This window comes from Lolium rigidum, chromosome 5, assembly GCF_022539505.1.
Source record: "Lolium rigidum isolate FL_2022 chromosome 5, APGP_CSIRO_Lrig_0.1, whole genome shotgun sequence".
NCBI lineage: Eukaryota > Viridiplantae > Streptophyta > Magnoliopsida > Poales > Poaceae > Lolium > Lolium rigidum.
The window spans coordinates 64,939,868-64,955,567 of record NC_061512.1 but is presented as its reverse complement, the minus strand read 5'-3'; the positions used below and the strand labels follow the sequence as shown (position 1 = coordinate 64,955,567).

Here is a 15,700-nt window from a genome sequence, read left to right as displayed (position 1 = left end):
GTTCGCTCTTGTTATGAGGAATGGTAAATCTAGAGAGACATACCTACAAGAGAGACGTCGCTGATAAGCCTGAACCATAGGGTGAATAGATATTATGCCCTTATAGTAGGCAAGTGCTGCCAAGCGTAGGACTACGGTGGGTTTGAAGACCCAACCCCTAGATGAAAAATAGTGGAAGACCTTCAAGTAGGAAGATGAATGATCCCTTGAAGTACTCTCATTTGGTTTTCCGTTTGACCCAAAGAGTGACCCTTTCTGTCAAGCGTAGTTCAACCACCAGCCCATATGAAGCCTAACTATGAGGAAACCTACTCAAGTCACCTTGAAGAGTTTTGTTATTCACTATATGTGAATAAACAACCCCTATTGGAGGTCAGAAACCATAGATATTCCAAGAGACGACCCAATGCCAAGTCATACCTAGGATGAACCGACCATGAACCCAATACCTAAGACTACCTACAAAAGTTTCTTTTAAGGGTGGTAGCCACCCTAACATATACCAAACCCATCTTTCTTTCTAGCCTTTCTCGAATCTCGAGGACGAGATTCCTTTTAAGGGTGGTAGTCTGTCACATCCCAAAATTTTCCAAATTTTGATACGTGAAATAAAAATAAAATTTAAGCTTGGTTGGTTGTCTTGATTTAAAATTTACAATGAAATAAAAAAATTGGTATTACTTAAAACTATTTTCCAAAAAGGAGTTTTTAAATGCATGCATTGCATTCATGAGCATCATGGCATCGTTGCAATCCCTAGGAAAAACTTGAATGAAATTTTAAATTTTGTTAAAGAAACCTAAAACCCGAAGTAATGCAAATAAAGTCATATAGGCCTATGTGCCAATTTTTAATTTATCAAAATGTTTTAAAAGTGGTTCCACAATATTCTTCATTGAATAAGGAATCCGCTGATATTTTATTTATATTTTTCTAACTTAGTTTGAGACACTTTCGATCAAATTCGGTTTTCAAATTATTTCCAAATTCTATTTTAGAAAGCTAAATAGAAGAGAAGAAGAAAAAAAAAAGAAAAAAAAAGGCAAAGAAGCGGCCGGGGCTTGGCCATGCCATCTCCAAAGCAGCCAGCGCATCAGGCGCGTGACCGCATGCACGTCTGCGTGCACGTGGCGAGCGAGCGACGCATCAACACAGCATGGTAAGGGCATGAGCAATGGTGACATACACAACTAGCTGCTTCATGTAAAAAAGTTGTCCTTAGCAACATGTTGAATTTTATCTCTCCAATGGAAGCTATAATTTTAGTCAGAAAAAAGAGAGAAGAGACCCCACAAATATGACACTATGTATCTCTTTCTCTCAAAAACCATACTTTTAAGGCTTAAGATCCCACTTCCTGAAGAGGAGGCTGCCTCCTCATCCGAACCTACTTTGGACCAACCGAACCTAGTTAAAGGTGTGAGGCAGTAGCTCTAGGGCAGTGCATTGGGCATGCCCTAACGTTGTCTCGTCCGCGTTCATTTCCTTTTCCTCTGATCTGGGCCCCACTGCCACGTCGGATCGTCATCAATCTTCAGCCACGAACGGACACAGCTATGACTGCGTACGTTTTCAGTTTTTGCTTTTCATCCCCAATTGATTTCCGGCGATTTAAGTCACCAATTGTTGCCCCGTTTGTTGCTACTTAAGCTCCACACCCTCCTCTTCATTTCCCCTCAAACGGCACACCAAGAGAGCCACCAGGCTGCTCGAATTTGACCTCGCAAGTCTACGGTGCCGGCGACTTTTCGGGACGATTCCGGTGAGCACAGTCCATCTTTTGACCTCTAGTTTCTTCCAAACTTCCTATCTTTTCATTTCGCATCTCTCAGACTTCGTTTCGAAATTTTTGGTGCACCACAGAGACAGAGCCATAATCATCTGTGAATACGTTCGCGGGAAAGTTCTCCGGTGGCGATTTCCGGCGAACTACTGCACCTCATCGTCCACGACTTCCCCATCGAGATTCCCTTGCCAAGCCGATCTCCTTCGTCCGCTTCGCCATCATCGGAATCATTGGAACATCAACCTTCGACGATATATCACAGCAAACTGAGTTGCTGTACGTGAGCTCCTCTCTCTGTTTTTTTTTTTGTTCTTTTCTTTCCTTATTTCAGTAAACCACAAGATCTAGATCCTAAGGCTGGTAATATATCACTTAGATGAAGGGGTATCATCCAATCAGAATCTGCCACTTGTCATATTGGTTATAATTTTCGAATACTCTAGGCAGGATATATTCCAATCTTAGAAAAATCATATCTTAAGTTCCGTTTATCGAAATTTAACAAATAAGATGTCCCTGGATTCACAAAAATATGAAGAATACATTAGATACATAATATTGCACTTTTGCATCATATTTTTACACAGTTTTTGCAGAAACTCAAATAGAGTATTTTGGCCATATAAATAGTTCTACAAATTATTTTGGAATAATTCCTTTTGCTATTAACAGAGAATTGAACCCTCTGTACAGTAGCATTAGAAAAGAAAAATGTGACCTATACATTTTCTTTGTAGTATTTGTTTAGTGTTGTAGATCTTTTCTAATGATAGGAAATATTTTTAATTATTAATTTAACATTAAAATTTTACCATGGCATCATGCATATAGTTGAAACCAGAGAACATATTAAGTGTGTTGTTCATGTTTAATCCACATATTGCATCCATATTTTTATTTGTGATTGTATATGTGTTGCTATGTGTTTATGGAGTGAAAACATTTGTTTTGTAGATTGTGGTTGTGCTGATTGCAACGAGTGTTTCTGCGAAGAGTGTACCAACTCGTCCTCTCACCAAGGCAAGTGACACACCCTCACAAATGTCCCAGTTTTTATCTATGCACAGTAGAGATTTTTGTATTATACATGTGTAGGGTATATGCTTTGCTATGCAATCCCAGTAGTCTAGCTACCCCTACTTGACTACTTTGTCGCCATTAAACTTAGTAGGATGCTTAGCTATGCTATGAAAATGTTTTGCTAATGATTAAGGAAAAACAACTAAGTTTAATGAACTACCTGGGTGAATGGTGGAGCTTTGGAGCGGGTGGCTGCATCAGGGGCCCTGTCAACGGCGATACCCTGGTGTGAGTACACAATTGCGGAAAGTCACCCGGGATTAAAGAGATTGTAGACAACCTTGCTCATTAGCTTACCGTACAACCACATGCTATATGGGCTACGGCTTGACGGAGTATGTTGTGAGAACCGGATCCTACGTGACGGATGATGTAGGGGATTGTAGGTTGGTACGGGTCCGTAGAGGATGGTACAGGGGATTACTTCGGAAAAGTCTCGTCCTAGTCAACATCTGTCCATTTGAGCAAAATGTGCATCATGGAAGAAGAGTAGACTAGGTCATGTGGGTAAATTTGTACAACCTCTGCAGAGTGTTAAAACTAAGTACTTAGCCGTGTCCCCGGTTACGGACAATTTGAGCGAACTGACAAGTCCTTGTTCGAAGATCTCCTCATCCCAATTTCTTAAATAAAATTTGAATGGGTGAACAAGGGTAGGAAGGTACATTGGGGCTTTACCAATGCTACTGTTAATTGGTACATTGGGGATTTACCAATGTTACTTGTAAATTAGATTGGAAGAAAATGTTTTGATAAATGATAGGGAAAAATTGGCTTTATGCAAAATGAACCTGAGCTCTACCAGCCAGATGTGCACGTAGGTATAGGATGCCTTTTGAGTCCACAAAAGTGTCCTTGCCAATACAATTCAAATGTATTGACCATTCGTGGCTGCAACGTATCATGTTGCAGGTTTTTCAGACGATGAGTAAGGAAACGTTAGGGGTTACGAGTCTATCCACAACATGCTCGCCTCTGGCACATGAAGATGAAGGACTCCATGCTGTCTATGTTTATTCGTTGTGAAACTCTGATGATATGCTAGTCTTGTGCTATGCAATTTGTAATCCTTTATGTAAATTATGGATCATACGATGTAATAAAGACCATTGTTTCTTGGTATTACATCTTGTACTGTGTGTGCTAGCGATTGATCCAGGGACTAGCACAGATACGCACAGAGATCGGCACCCTAAAAAGGTGAGGTCGCTACAGTGGTTGAGGTGGCCTCAACAGCAATTCTTTGCTGTTCAGGAAGCTCCCACCCATGTTGGCTTGCTGTGGCTTTGTGAATGCATCACTGGACAATCCCTTGTTGGATTTCCAGTGTTCTTTGCTGTTGACAAACTAGAATAGGCACAAGTTGCCTATCTGTCTGATGGTTAGCAAACCATGTAGTGCTAGGTGAGTTGGGTAGGCTAGCTGTGAAACTCTCCCTTGCTGAATTCTTTGGTTTGCCACAAGTGTTAACACACTTGGGCTTGACCATTACTTCCACGGGATGATTTTCTCCTGGCTTAATCCCCTTTTTGCCAGCATCAAATGGTTTTATCACCAAATGATGATGCACACAGGGTATCATACCCTCTGGCTTGTGTATGTGTTATGCACATGCTTATTTATGAGCAAAATAGTTGTTTGCCCATGATTTCTTGTTTATACCTCATTCCAGCTCCTAGAATTATTTGTTGGTGTAGAGGATTGCTTATGTGATGCTTGGTTTGCTTGCCCTGCTCCTCCTTGCAAGCTTGTGGTGCTTGGTTAAATTCTGTGGCTATTTGAGTAGGTTGAACAGCAGTAGCTGTTCTTCTGTTCTTGTGTTCTTGGTGAACTTACCCAGCTGCTCCTTGTCGATGAGTGTCTAGGGTTTGTTGTGAAAAGCTTTTATGTGGTTTGCTCCTTCATCTCTGGTCGACAACAAGGCCTGGCAGCTTGTTGGTGACTCACTGGCTGTGTGTGTGTGTGCTGTGATGCATGCACACACAGTGGCTTGCTGTTGGACATGCACAATGGTTGTGTGAGCAGCTTGTGTGCCTGCTGGTTGTCACATGTCCAGTGAATGGATCAGCTCGGCTGGTTCTTGGTCATATCCTCACATTTTACTTTCTTTTACTAATTGATGACCCACAAGTATAGGGGGTGTATCGTAGTATCTTCGATAAGTAAGAATGTTGATCCCAACGAGGAGCAGAAGGTGTTGACAAGCAGTTTCGATGAAGGATTCACTGTAAATGCTCACAGACAAGTATTCAGGGGGTTTTGATGTAATAGATGAATAAAGTACGAGTAAGTAAAGTGCGAGAGTGTTGGGGGGATGACCCCCGGTATGCCAAAGGCATGCCAAACCGGATGGTTTGAGCCATCAAGATACCGGTTTAATGTTCGTACCGGAACTTAGAGATAAGAACTTAGCTAAGTGAAGCTAAGCCGGTATCCCCAAGAGGGTATGCCGGAACCGGATAAGAAGACACCGGGTTACCGGAAAGAAGAGCAGGTCGGCAGGACTAGTCAAAGATTCTCTCCCGAGCTAGAAGACAAAGATGAGCTAAGCAAAGTAACTTTAGACGAAGGGTCGACGATAAAGAGAAGGATGACGGTCAAAGAAGCCGGAGGACGTCGGCATCCCCGATTAAAGAGGACTCCGGTGTCTTCTATGATTAAAGTAGCTTTGTAAAGTAGTTTGTCTAGTCAAAGATGCCATTAGGGTTTCTTGCCCTGTAAGCCACCTCTCCCCTATATAAGGAGAGGGGGCAGCCCCTCTTACGGGCAGATACGCGGGACACATGAACACTGAGAAACTTGTAACCTGTTGAGATCAATAAAGATGATGATCTAGAGCGAGTTCTTCCTTATGTCTTTCTTCTTTAACCTCTAGCCTTGGCTAAGTTCTTGAGGAAACCATCCGGAAGTTCATCCCGTCTAATCACAAACCCTCCCCCGAATCCTCTTGCGTCCATTCGGCCCCAACCTAAGCCATCCTATGGCATCTGTTTGTTCACCACGACGACGGTTGGCGCCCACCGTGGGGCATGAAGTGGCGCTTGCTGGAATACATATTCGGGCGGGCATCCTCGAGGTCGCCGGCGAGCGGACGATGTCTCGCGCTCGTCCGCGAGCTTCTACTCCATCGACTTCATCAACGACAACGCGGGTTGCTTCGCCAACGGCGGCATCTTCCCCAAGAACGGACGCATCATCGAGTTCGGCAGCCACCGCGTCTACTTCGGCATCGTCCCCGTGCGCCACCGCCTCTCGCCGGTGCTGGTGGCACCGGACCCGGCAAGGTGGCTCTGTGCTGGCCGCGCCGCCGGTAGCGTCGAGGTGATGATGGCTGGCGCAGCCGGCGCGGGCAAGGAGGCTGCAGACGAAGTTGCAGGTCGTGCGGCTGCGACCCGTGTGGCCAAGCCACCGCTGGAGCGCGACACCGGCGCGCCGGGAGCGTCTTCCGTACCACCGGCAACACCTCTCCAAGCGCCGATGAGCGTGCTGGCAACGCCCATCGCGCAGAACATCGACCCGGCAACGGCTCAGGCGGAGCTGGAAGCGCAGCGCCAGAAGATACTCGAGAGCGGCAAGAACGTCGTCAGGGCGCAGCGCGAGCTGAACCTAACCGTACGTGAGTATAACGCTGCCCATGGCTTTGCTTCGTTAGCGCTCATGCTGCTAGGATACCGGAAAACCGGCTTAAGGCTCGCAATCTAGATCAGGATTTGCGTAAGGAAGTTCTTACCGGCAAGAGTACCTCTGCATCCGCTAGCATTGTAGAGAAACCTAAGTACAGTGAGTCCGGATAAAACCATAAAAGCTGCTAAGGCTGCCGTAGATCCGTGTGACTCGCTTACCGGAGAGGCTCGGCAAAACAACAAGAGCGTGTCGAGAGCTGCTAGATACCGTAGAGCAGCAGAACGGCGAGCAGGCTGGCTAAGCTGAACAAGGCTATAGCCTCGAAATCCGCGCGTTCAACAAAGAATGCCGGAAGCAAGTCCCATGGGCAGGCCTCGTCCCCCCATCCGGACAGAAGAAGAGAAAAAGAAGTGAACGCACAGCAGATGACTGTGTACGATCCGGTCCTTGCCGGTAAACAACAAGCCGGGCAACACGATGCCGGTAGAAAAAGCCAAGGGGCAGAGCGAGGCTACGCCAAAGGAGGCTATGCCGGAAACAATCATGCCGGTAGACACGAAACCGGGCAAAACTATCCGGCTGCAAGGGCAGCGTACGATGAGGAGGAGATACCTCCACCAAGGTACCGGCAGGCAAGGGCCGCGGCACCAGAACATTACGATGAAGCTGATTCAACAAGACTCACCGCTTACCGGAAACCTTTGGGAGAGCGGTTGGGAGAAAGAAACTTGCCGGAACGGGATGCGAGGCACCGTCTGGACAGAGTATACCTGTCGGAAATGATTGAGGCAGAGGGTCCTCCGGGTCCAAAGTGCTTTGGCCCAAGGATCATGAAAGAGCCACCACCGGTTCGCAACTTTCGGTTGCCCCGTGACACCAAGACATACGATGGCACCACTAAGCCGGAAGAGCGGCTCGCGGATTACGTGACCGCGGTATACGTTGCTGGTGGCGGAGGAGTCATAGCTGGAGGAGGAAACCGGCGTTGGGCCGTGAGAATCGTGCCGACGTTCCTAGTAGGACCGGCAAGAATTTGGCTGAACAACTTGCCGGAAGGAAGCATAAATGGCTGGTTGCACTTTGAGGAAGCTTTTGTAAGCAACTTCAGCAGTACCTACAGAAGGCCAAACAGGCCTCAGCAGCTCGCTTTATGCGTGCAGCGCCCGCAAGAAACAGACCGGGATTATCTGACCCGGTGGAACTCCACCAGAAACTCTTGTGAAGGAGTGATAGAAGCGCAGGCCATTGCTTGGTTTAGCCAAGGATGCCGGCGAGGTTCGCCTTTGTGGCAAAGGCTACAGAGGAACATGCCAACAACGTTGGCGGAGATGATGCGTGTGGCGGATAACTATGCGTTGGGAGACCCAATGCAACCGGCGATACAAGCTGAGCCGGAACAATCAAACCCGCCTCAAGCGGCAATACCGGGATAACCGGAACAACAAAAGGAGGGAAGATTTCCCGGATCGAAGGTATGGCTCGCGAGCAAGTTGCTCGCTGTGCAAGAAAACTCGATGCCGGCGGCAGCCAGAGGCAAAGAACCGGATCGCAGCCATGGGCAGGTCCTAAGAAACAGTGGGTCGAAAAGAAACCCTGGGGCTAGAAAAAGAACTGGCAGGAACCCGCAAAGTACACCATGGAAGCTGCCATGGACCAACTTTGCCGGTGGCACACGCCGAATCCGGCTCACCCGTCGAACCACTTGACAAAAGATTGTACCTGGACCAAGTACTTGATGCAAAAGGGGGCGGTAAAAGACACCCAAGGACAAGGGGGCAATGCAATGATGCCACCACCGGACATGCCGCGTCAGCAGCAGCTACCACCACCACCACCGCTTACCGGGGCAAATGCCTTGCCGGTACACCCTCAGCAAAATAGGCAACAGTATCAACAAGTCAATCAGGTGGGAGAAGGCTACGGCCAACCACCTCCACCGACACCCTTGGGCCGGAACGTTTATAAGGACCCAGATGTGTGCTGCGTCGTGTTCGTCACCGAGCCGACAGACAAGCAAAGCCTGCGCCGTCGTTCCATGGAGGTGAACGCGGTGATGCCGGCAGTGCCAAAATACATGTCGTGGTCAGAGCAGGAACTCTCATGGTCATACCGGGATCACCCTAAAATCATGCCGAACCCGGGTGGTTACGCTCTCGTGGTGGACCCAATCATGAAAGGGCCAACGACTCGCGTCAAGTTCAGCAAGGTGCTGATAGACAATGGGAGCAGCATAAACATAATGTACAAGCACACCATGCATACGCTGGGCATAACAGAAAACATGCTTCATGATGCGTGTAGTTGACACGTCCGTTGGGAACCCCAAGAGGAAGGTGTGATGCGCACAGCGGCAAGTTTCCCTCAGTAAGAAACCAAGGTTTAATCGAACCAGTAGGAGTCAAGAAGCACGTTGAAGGTTGATGGCGGCGGGATGTAGTGCGGCGCAACACCGGAGATTCCGGCGCCAACGTGGAACCTGCACAACACAACCAAAGTACTTTGCCCCAACGAAACAGTGAGGTTGTCAATCTCACCGGCTTGCTGTAACAAAGGGTTAACCGTATTGTGTGGAAGATGATTGTTTGCGAGAGAAAATAGTAAAACAAGTATTGCGACAGATTTGTATTTCGAGTATTAAAAGAATGGACCGGGGTCCACAGTTCACTAGAGGTGTCTCTCCCATAAGATAAAAGCATGTTGGGTGAACAAATTACGGTCGGGCAATTGACAAATAGAGAGAGCATAACAATGCACATACATGACATGATAAGTATAGTGAGATTTAATTGGGCATTACGACAAAGTACATAGACCGCCATCCAACTGCATCTATGCCTAAAAAGTCCACCTTCGGGTTATCATCCGAACCCCCTCCGGTATTAAGTTGCAAAGCAACGAGACAATTGCATTAAGTATGGTGCGTAATGTAATCAACAACTACATCCTCGGACATAGCGCCAATGTTTTATCCCTAGTGGCAACGAGCACAACACAACCTTAGAACTTTACATCCTTGTCCCGGTGTCAATGCGGGCATGAACCCACTATCGAGCATAAGTACTCCCTCTTGGAGTTAAAAGTAAAAACTTGGCCGAGCCTCTACTAGAAACGGAGAGCATGCAAGATCATAAACAACACATGTATAATAACTTGATAATTAACATGACATGGTATTCTCTATCCATCGGATCCCGACAAACACAACATATAGAATTACGAGATAGATGATCTTGATCATGTTAGGCAGCTCACAAGATCCAACAATGAAGCACAATGAGGAGAAGACAACCATCTAGCTACTGCTATGGACCCATAGTCCAGGGGTGAACTACTCACTCATCACTCCGGAGGCGACCATGGCGGTGTAGAGTCCTCCGGGAGATGAATCCCCTCTCCGGCGGGGTGCCGGAGGAGATCTCCAGAATCCCCGAGATGGGATCGGCGGTGGCGGCGTCTCGGTAAGGTTTTCCGTATCGTGGTTTTTCGCCTCGGGGGTTTCGCGACGGAGGCTTTAAGTAGGCGGAAGGGCAGAGTCGGGGGCCTGACGAGGGGCCCACACCACAGGGCGGCGCGGGCCCCCCCTTGGCCGCGCCGCCATGTGGTTTGGCCACCTCGTGGCCCCACTTCGTGTGTTCTTCGGTCTTCTGGAAGCTCCGTGGAAAAATAGGACCCTGGGTCTTCGTTTCGTCCAATTCCGAGAATATTTCGTTACTAGGATTTCGAAACCAAAAACGGCGAGAAAACGGAAGCGGCACTTCGGCATCTTGTTAATAGGTTAGTTCCGGAAAATGCACGAATATGACATAAAGTGTGCATAAAACATGTAGGTATCATCAATAATATGGCATAGAACATAAGAAATTATCGATACGTCGGAGACGTATCAAGCATCCCCAAGCTTAGTTACTGCTCGTCCCGAGCGGGTAAAACGATAACAAAGATAATTTCGAAGTGATATGCCATCATAACCTTGATCATACTATTTTTAAACATATGTAGTGGATGCAGCGATCAAAACAATGGTGATGACATGAGTAAACGAGGTGAATCATATAGCAAAGACTTTTCATGAATAGTACTTCAAGACAAGTATTAATAAGTCTTGCATAAGAGTTAACTCATAAAGCAATAAATCAAAGTAAAGGTATTGAAGCAACACAAAGGAAGATTAAGTTTCAGCGGTTGCTTTCAACTTGTAACATGCATATCTCATGGATAATTTTCAACATAGAGTAATATAACAAGTACAATATGCAAGTATGTAGGAATCAATGCACGAGTTCACACAAGTGTTTGCTTCTTGAGGTGGAGAGAAATAGGTGAGCTGACTCAACATAAAATTAAAGAGAATGGTCCTTCAAAGAGGAAAGCATCGATTGCTATATTTGTGCTAGAGCTTTTATTTTGAAAACATGAAACAATTTTGTCAACGGTAGTAATAAAGCATATGAGTTATGTACATTATATCTTACAAGTTGCAAGTCTCATGCATAGTATACTAATAGTGCCCGCACCTTGTCCTAATTAACTTGGACTACCGGATCTTTGCAATGCACATGTTTTGACCAAGTGTCACAATGGGGTACCTCCATGTCGCCTGTACAAAGGTCTAAGGAGAAAGCTCGCATTTTGGATTTCTCGCTTTTGATTATTCTCAACTTAGACATCCATACCGGGACAACATGGACAACGAGATAATGGACTCCTCTTTAATGCATAAGCATGTGGCAACAATTATTATTCTCATATGAGATTGAGGATATATGTCCAAACTGAAACTTCCACCATGAATCATGGCTTTAGTTAGCGGCCCAAAGTTCTTCTCTAACAATATGCATGCTCTGACAAGGGATTAACTTGTCAATGCCTACGGATTATAGGCTAGGGTTTAGTTAGAAGTAGAGGGCAAGTAGATCTCGAAGGTTTCAGCCGAAAAGTACTCGACGATTATGAAAACTAGGGTTTGTAAACAATGATTCGATGATCTCCTCGTCCCTCGACTCCCCCTTTATATAAGAGGTGGAGCCGAGGGTTTCGTTTTGTACAAGTTACAGAGTCCGGGACGGTTTCTAACTCATCCCGCCAGATTACAAACAACACTTCCTATTACAATTCTACTTTCCTTAATATATCTTGGGCTCTCGAACCTTCTTATTCTTCGGGTAGTGGGCCTTCATTAAACCCCGGGTACTATCTTTGGCGAGCCCATTTGGGATGCCTATGTCGATAGCCCCGAGATTTTGCTTGAATCGTAGAATCGGGAAAATCTCCACTGCTTATTCTTATTCGACAATTTAAACTTTTCTATATTTCTTTATATAAATTTCTATATTGTACGGGGATATTGGTAGTTGGGGCTAGTTCATCCGACGGATCGGGTACTAGTTAACTGCTCTAGTGGCAATCCGCAAAAACCTACTTCAAGATCACGTCCCCGGACATGATCTCGGGATACTGGTGCAAACTTCGACGAGTGCCGCTTAAGGTCTTACCATTCCGTCGAGTCCCGGTCAAATTTATCGAGTACCTAACGCGTCCGTTAGGATTTTTCTTCGTATCCGTTGTACGGATAAAAGTAGCAGAGCGCAGTCTTCGGCGATGCCACGCCCAGCGAGAATGGATCCGGGGTCTTACCTTCGCAAATTTGCGGCATTCGAGAAATTGATCGCAACATTGGCGTTCCGAGAATATATTGTCGAGTGCTTTTCCGACTGTTGGAATGGCACATTTTATCGAGTCAAATATGACTTATATTAATCTCCCGATGGGAGTATATGCGGAGTTAATTATAACTCGAAATATACTCTCTTGCTTTTCTATCTTTCTTTCTTTTTCCTTTTTAAATTTCATCGGGCACGCGAACAGCGTTCCCGATGGGAGTAGCCCCCGAGGCTACAGCCAAGAACTTGTGCTTGGTTGTAGGCTCAACATTTTAGGCCACCCTGTCGCTATATTGCCATTATTTCCCGATATTCTCTCTTTTCTTTCTTCTTCTTTTTATATCTCGGGTGCGCGAACATCGCTCCCGATGGGAGTAGCCCCCCAGGCTACAACCAAGAACTTGTGCTTGGTTGTAGGCTCCCACAATTTCTATATTTGCCATAGTCGAAATTTTACTTTTATCGAAGTAGCCCCCGAGCATTTGGGCAAAAACTTGTTTCTGACCAAAGGCTCCCGAAGTATTCAAATAACTTCTCCTGTCGCCATTCTCCTTTTATTTTTCTTGTCGACATATTTTCCTTTGTCAATTCTCTTCAGCTCTATTAATAGTCGAGATTTTTCTGCCTTGTGGGTCCATTGTTCCCACCACGTTGACACGTCGTGCAAGTGGGGGACACACGTCCTCCGCTTTCCTGGCGCACGTTCGGTAACGCCTGTTCCATTCCATCTCCGTAAAAATACCTTTTTACCCTCTTATCTACTCGGATCTCTTTTCACCACACGATTTCTTCATCCGACGGTTCATTACTTCTCCCGAAGCCTATATAAACCTTTCTTCAACCTCCGTCCACTCCTTCGCTTGCGCCGCACATCTGCTCCCCTCGCAAAAACTCCCCTGCGCCCAACTCTTTCTGATCTTCCGCACGCACGAACATTGCTTTTCCAGTGCTGTTGATGCCACCGCGCACGCGACTCACCCGCCACAGCACTCCAAAATCCAAGATGGCCGCTGAGGATCTTGAGTGGGAGAGATCCAAAATCTCCAACCAAGATGTCAATATGCTAAGGCGAAGCTTCCTTTGACTGTGATTGGTCCCTTGGGTCCGGGCAGTCTCCACAACAGGTATGTATAGTGTGGTACTGCCATAAATCTAGCATATGCTGGTCGTCCCAACAAAGCGTGGTACTGCGATGGAAAATCCACGACTTCAAACTCCGGTTTCTCGATTCTATAATTTTCTCGGGTTCCAAACCGAACGTCGAGGTTGATCTTCCCCAATGGGTAACTTGGTTTCTCCGGTGTGATGCCGTGGAACCTTGTGTCCGTTGGCTTCAAGTTTGCTAAGGATATGTTCATCTTCCTCAATGTATCTGCATACATAAGGTTTAAGCTGCTGCCACCATCTATGAATACTCGAGAAACATCAAATCCCGCAATAACTCGCTGGCGAGAATAAGTGCTTGACCGCCCTGGTCGAGGAACTTGCTCGCGGATGATCCGCTATGGTGAAACCGATGTCTTTCCCCGACCAATTGAGGTACTCAACTCGTTGGTGGAGGCATTTTCTCCGCCATGAACACCTGTCTCGAGATTACTTTTTGAGTTCGTTGGACGGCCTTCCCTTCGAATCATCGACACCGCCCCGTTTGAGTTAGGATCGACATAAGGTGGTGGTGGAGGTGCTGCCGCTATTCCGAGCCGATGCCGATTGTCGTCCGTAATCGCGGGAGGTGGCGGTAGGTGAACTTCGCTCCCGGGCTCCCGAGGATTTCTCCGTGCTGCTCGAGCGTGAGCGTTTTACGCACATCCGAACATTGCTCGAAAATTTCGACAGTCTTTTCGCAGGTGCCTCGACTGTCTTTTCCCGTTGCTCGTCGAGGAAAAAGTGCATCCGGCACGGTCCGTTCGAGCATTTCTTCGGGGGACACGAAAGGTCTTGGAAACCTTGGCCCACTATTTTGTCCATTGCGGGAGTCGTCCCTATTATCACTTCGCTGCTCATTGCTTCTCCGATAATCATCTCTCGTTGTTTCCTCCTGTGTTTGCCCGAAATCCTGCCGAAATTTGCCCTGGGGCGTCATAATTCGGATACTGCCGAGGAAATCGTCGCCTCGATTGATAATTTCGACCACGGTCCTCCTCTGGCGACCTGTGTCGTTTATTGTGGACAGCGTCTTCTCCATCTGCCCATCTATTTGCTATCTCCATCAACGCGGATACTGTCTTTGGATTGGTCCTTCCCAAGTCCTCGACAAAATCTCCGCGCCTAATTCCTGCGACAAACGCATCTATTGCTCTCTCGTCAGATATATTTTCTGCCGAGTTTTTTATGATGTTCCACCTTTGGATGTATTTTCTCATTGACTCATCTGGCTTTTGTCGACACGCTCTCAGCTCTTCTAACGACGCAGGTTTTTTGCACGTGGACCTGAAGTTTTTGACGAATACGTCCTCGAAACTTTCCCAACTCGTCGATAGATCCCGGCGGAAGTTTTTTGATCCAAGATCGTGCGGCTCCGCTTAAGTGCACCTGAATACTTTGCATGGCTGTTGCTCTAGTTCCTCCGAGTTAACTTCACCGTCTCGAGGTAATCAATTAGCCGATCCTCCGGATCTTGCGGGCCGTCGAATTTTTGAAGTGATCGGGCAACTTAAATCCCGACGGGACTCGAGTTTTCGTACTCTCCTTGTGAAGCACGGCAGGCCGCACATATCCTTGTCGTTAAGCTCCGGGGATTGCCGATGATCCCTTCTGCTTTGCCTCGCTCTATCGACCCTTGCTTGTGCTCCTGTGTCTCTTGCTCCGCTTGGTCCTTCAGGAACTGCCGCCGTTGCTGCCGCAGGTCGTGGACTGTTTTGCCTTGCCGCTCCTTCGGGAGGCGTTGATACAAACGCTGTCCCCATAGCTCCAACCCTCGCTAACGCCATATTGTATAATGTTTCCCTTGGATCTCCTGGGGTGGCCTAGATGCGAGGATGTAAGCTTGTGTCGCCATATACCCAGCTTCTGGTGTCTTAGGGATAATATTTCCTCTTGTATCTATCGACATAAAGGACATGTCTAGGTTTTGAACCAAGTGCTCTCTTTCTGCTTCGGGTATGTGTTGTAACCTTGATCTTCCTCTGTTCCGAGCCTCCCCGTGGCTATCATCCGAAACTCTAGATTGTCGACTTAGATCTCGCTCTTCTCCTGCTGGATGCGAAGCTGCCTCCTTTCTCCTGTTCAACTCAGTCGTCCGTTTTTCTATTTCTCTGCGCAGTGCGTGCGAGCCTATATTGATAAGCTTGCGGTTCTTGAGCCGTAGCTGTTGTCGTCATTGGCTCCGAACCATCTAGGGCTTTTGCGGCTCTATCCCGGGCTGCTTGCGGAAGTTGAACTCGACACGTGGTGTGGGCCCGTCATATTTAGTGCCCATACCTCTCCTTAGATCCGAGGGATCGACATATGGATTACCCAAATCGTCGAAAGCCTCCGATGTTTCTTCTTGATTTTCGATAGCATAAATCCGATGATATTTTGTACTCGGATCTATGTTGGGTTTGGTGAC

General features: G+C 46.9%; 1 long non-coding RNA gene across 1 annotated transcript; it reads left to right on the top strand.

Annotated features, from left to right (window-relative positions):
* The first annotated feature begins 1,600 nt into the window (after positions 1 to 1,600).
* LOC124651395 lies at positions 1,601 to 2,789 on the top strand. Its single transcript, XR_006987392.1, has 3 exons — positions 1,601 to 1,762; positions 1,864 to 2,062; positions 2,741 to 2,789. It is a non-coding gene; the product is annotated as an uncharacterized LOC124651395 (long non-coding RNA).
* Positions 2,790 to 15,700: the final 12,911 nt, after the last annotated feature.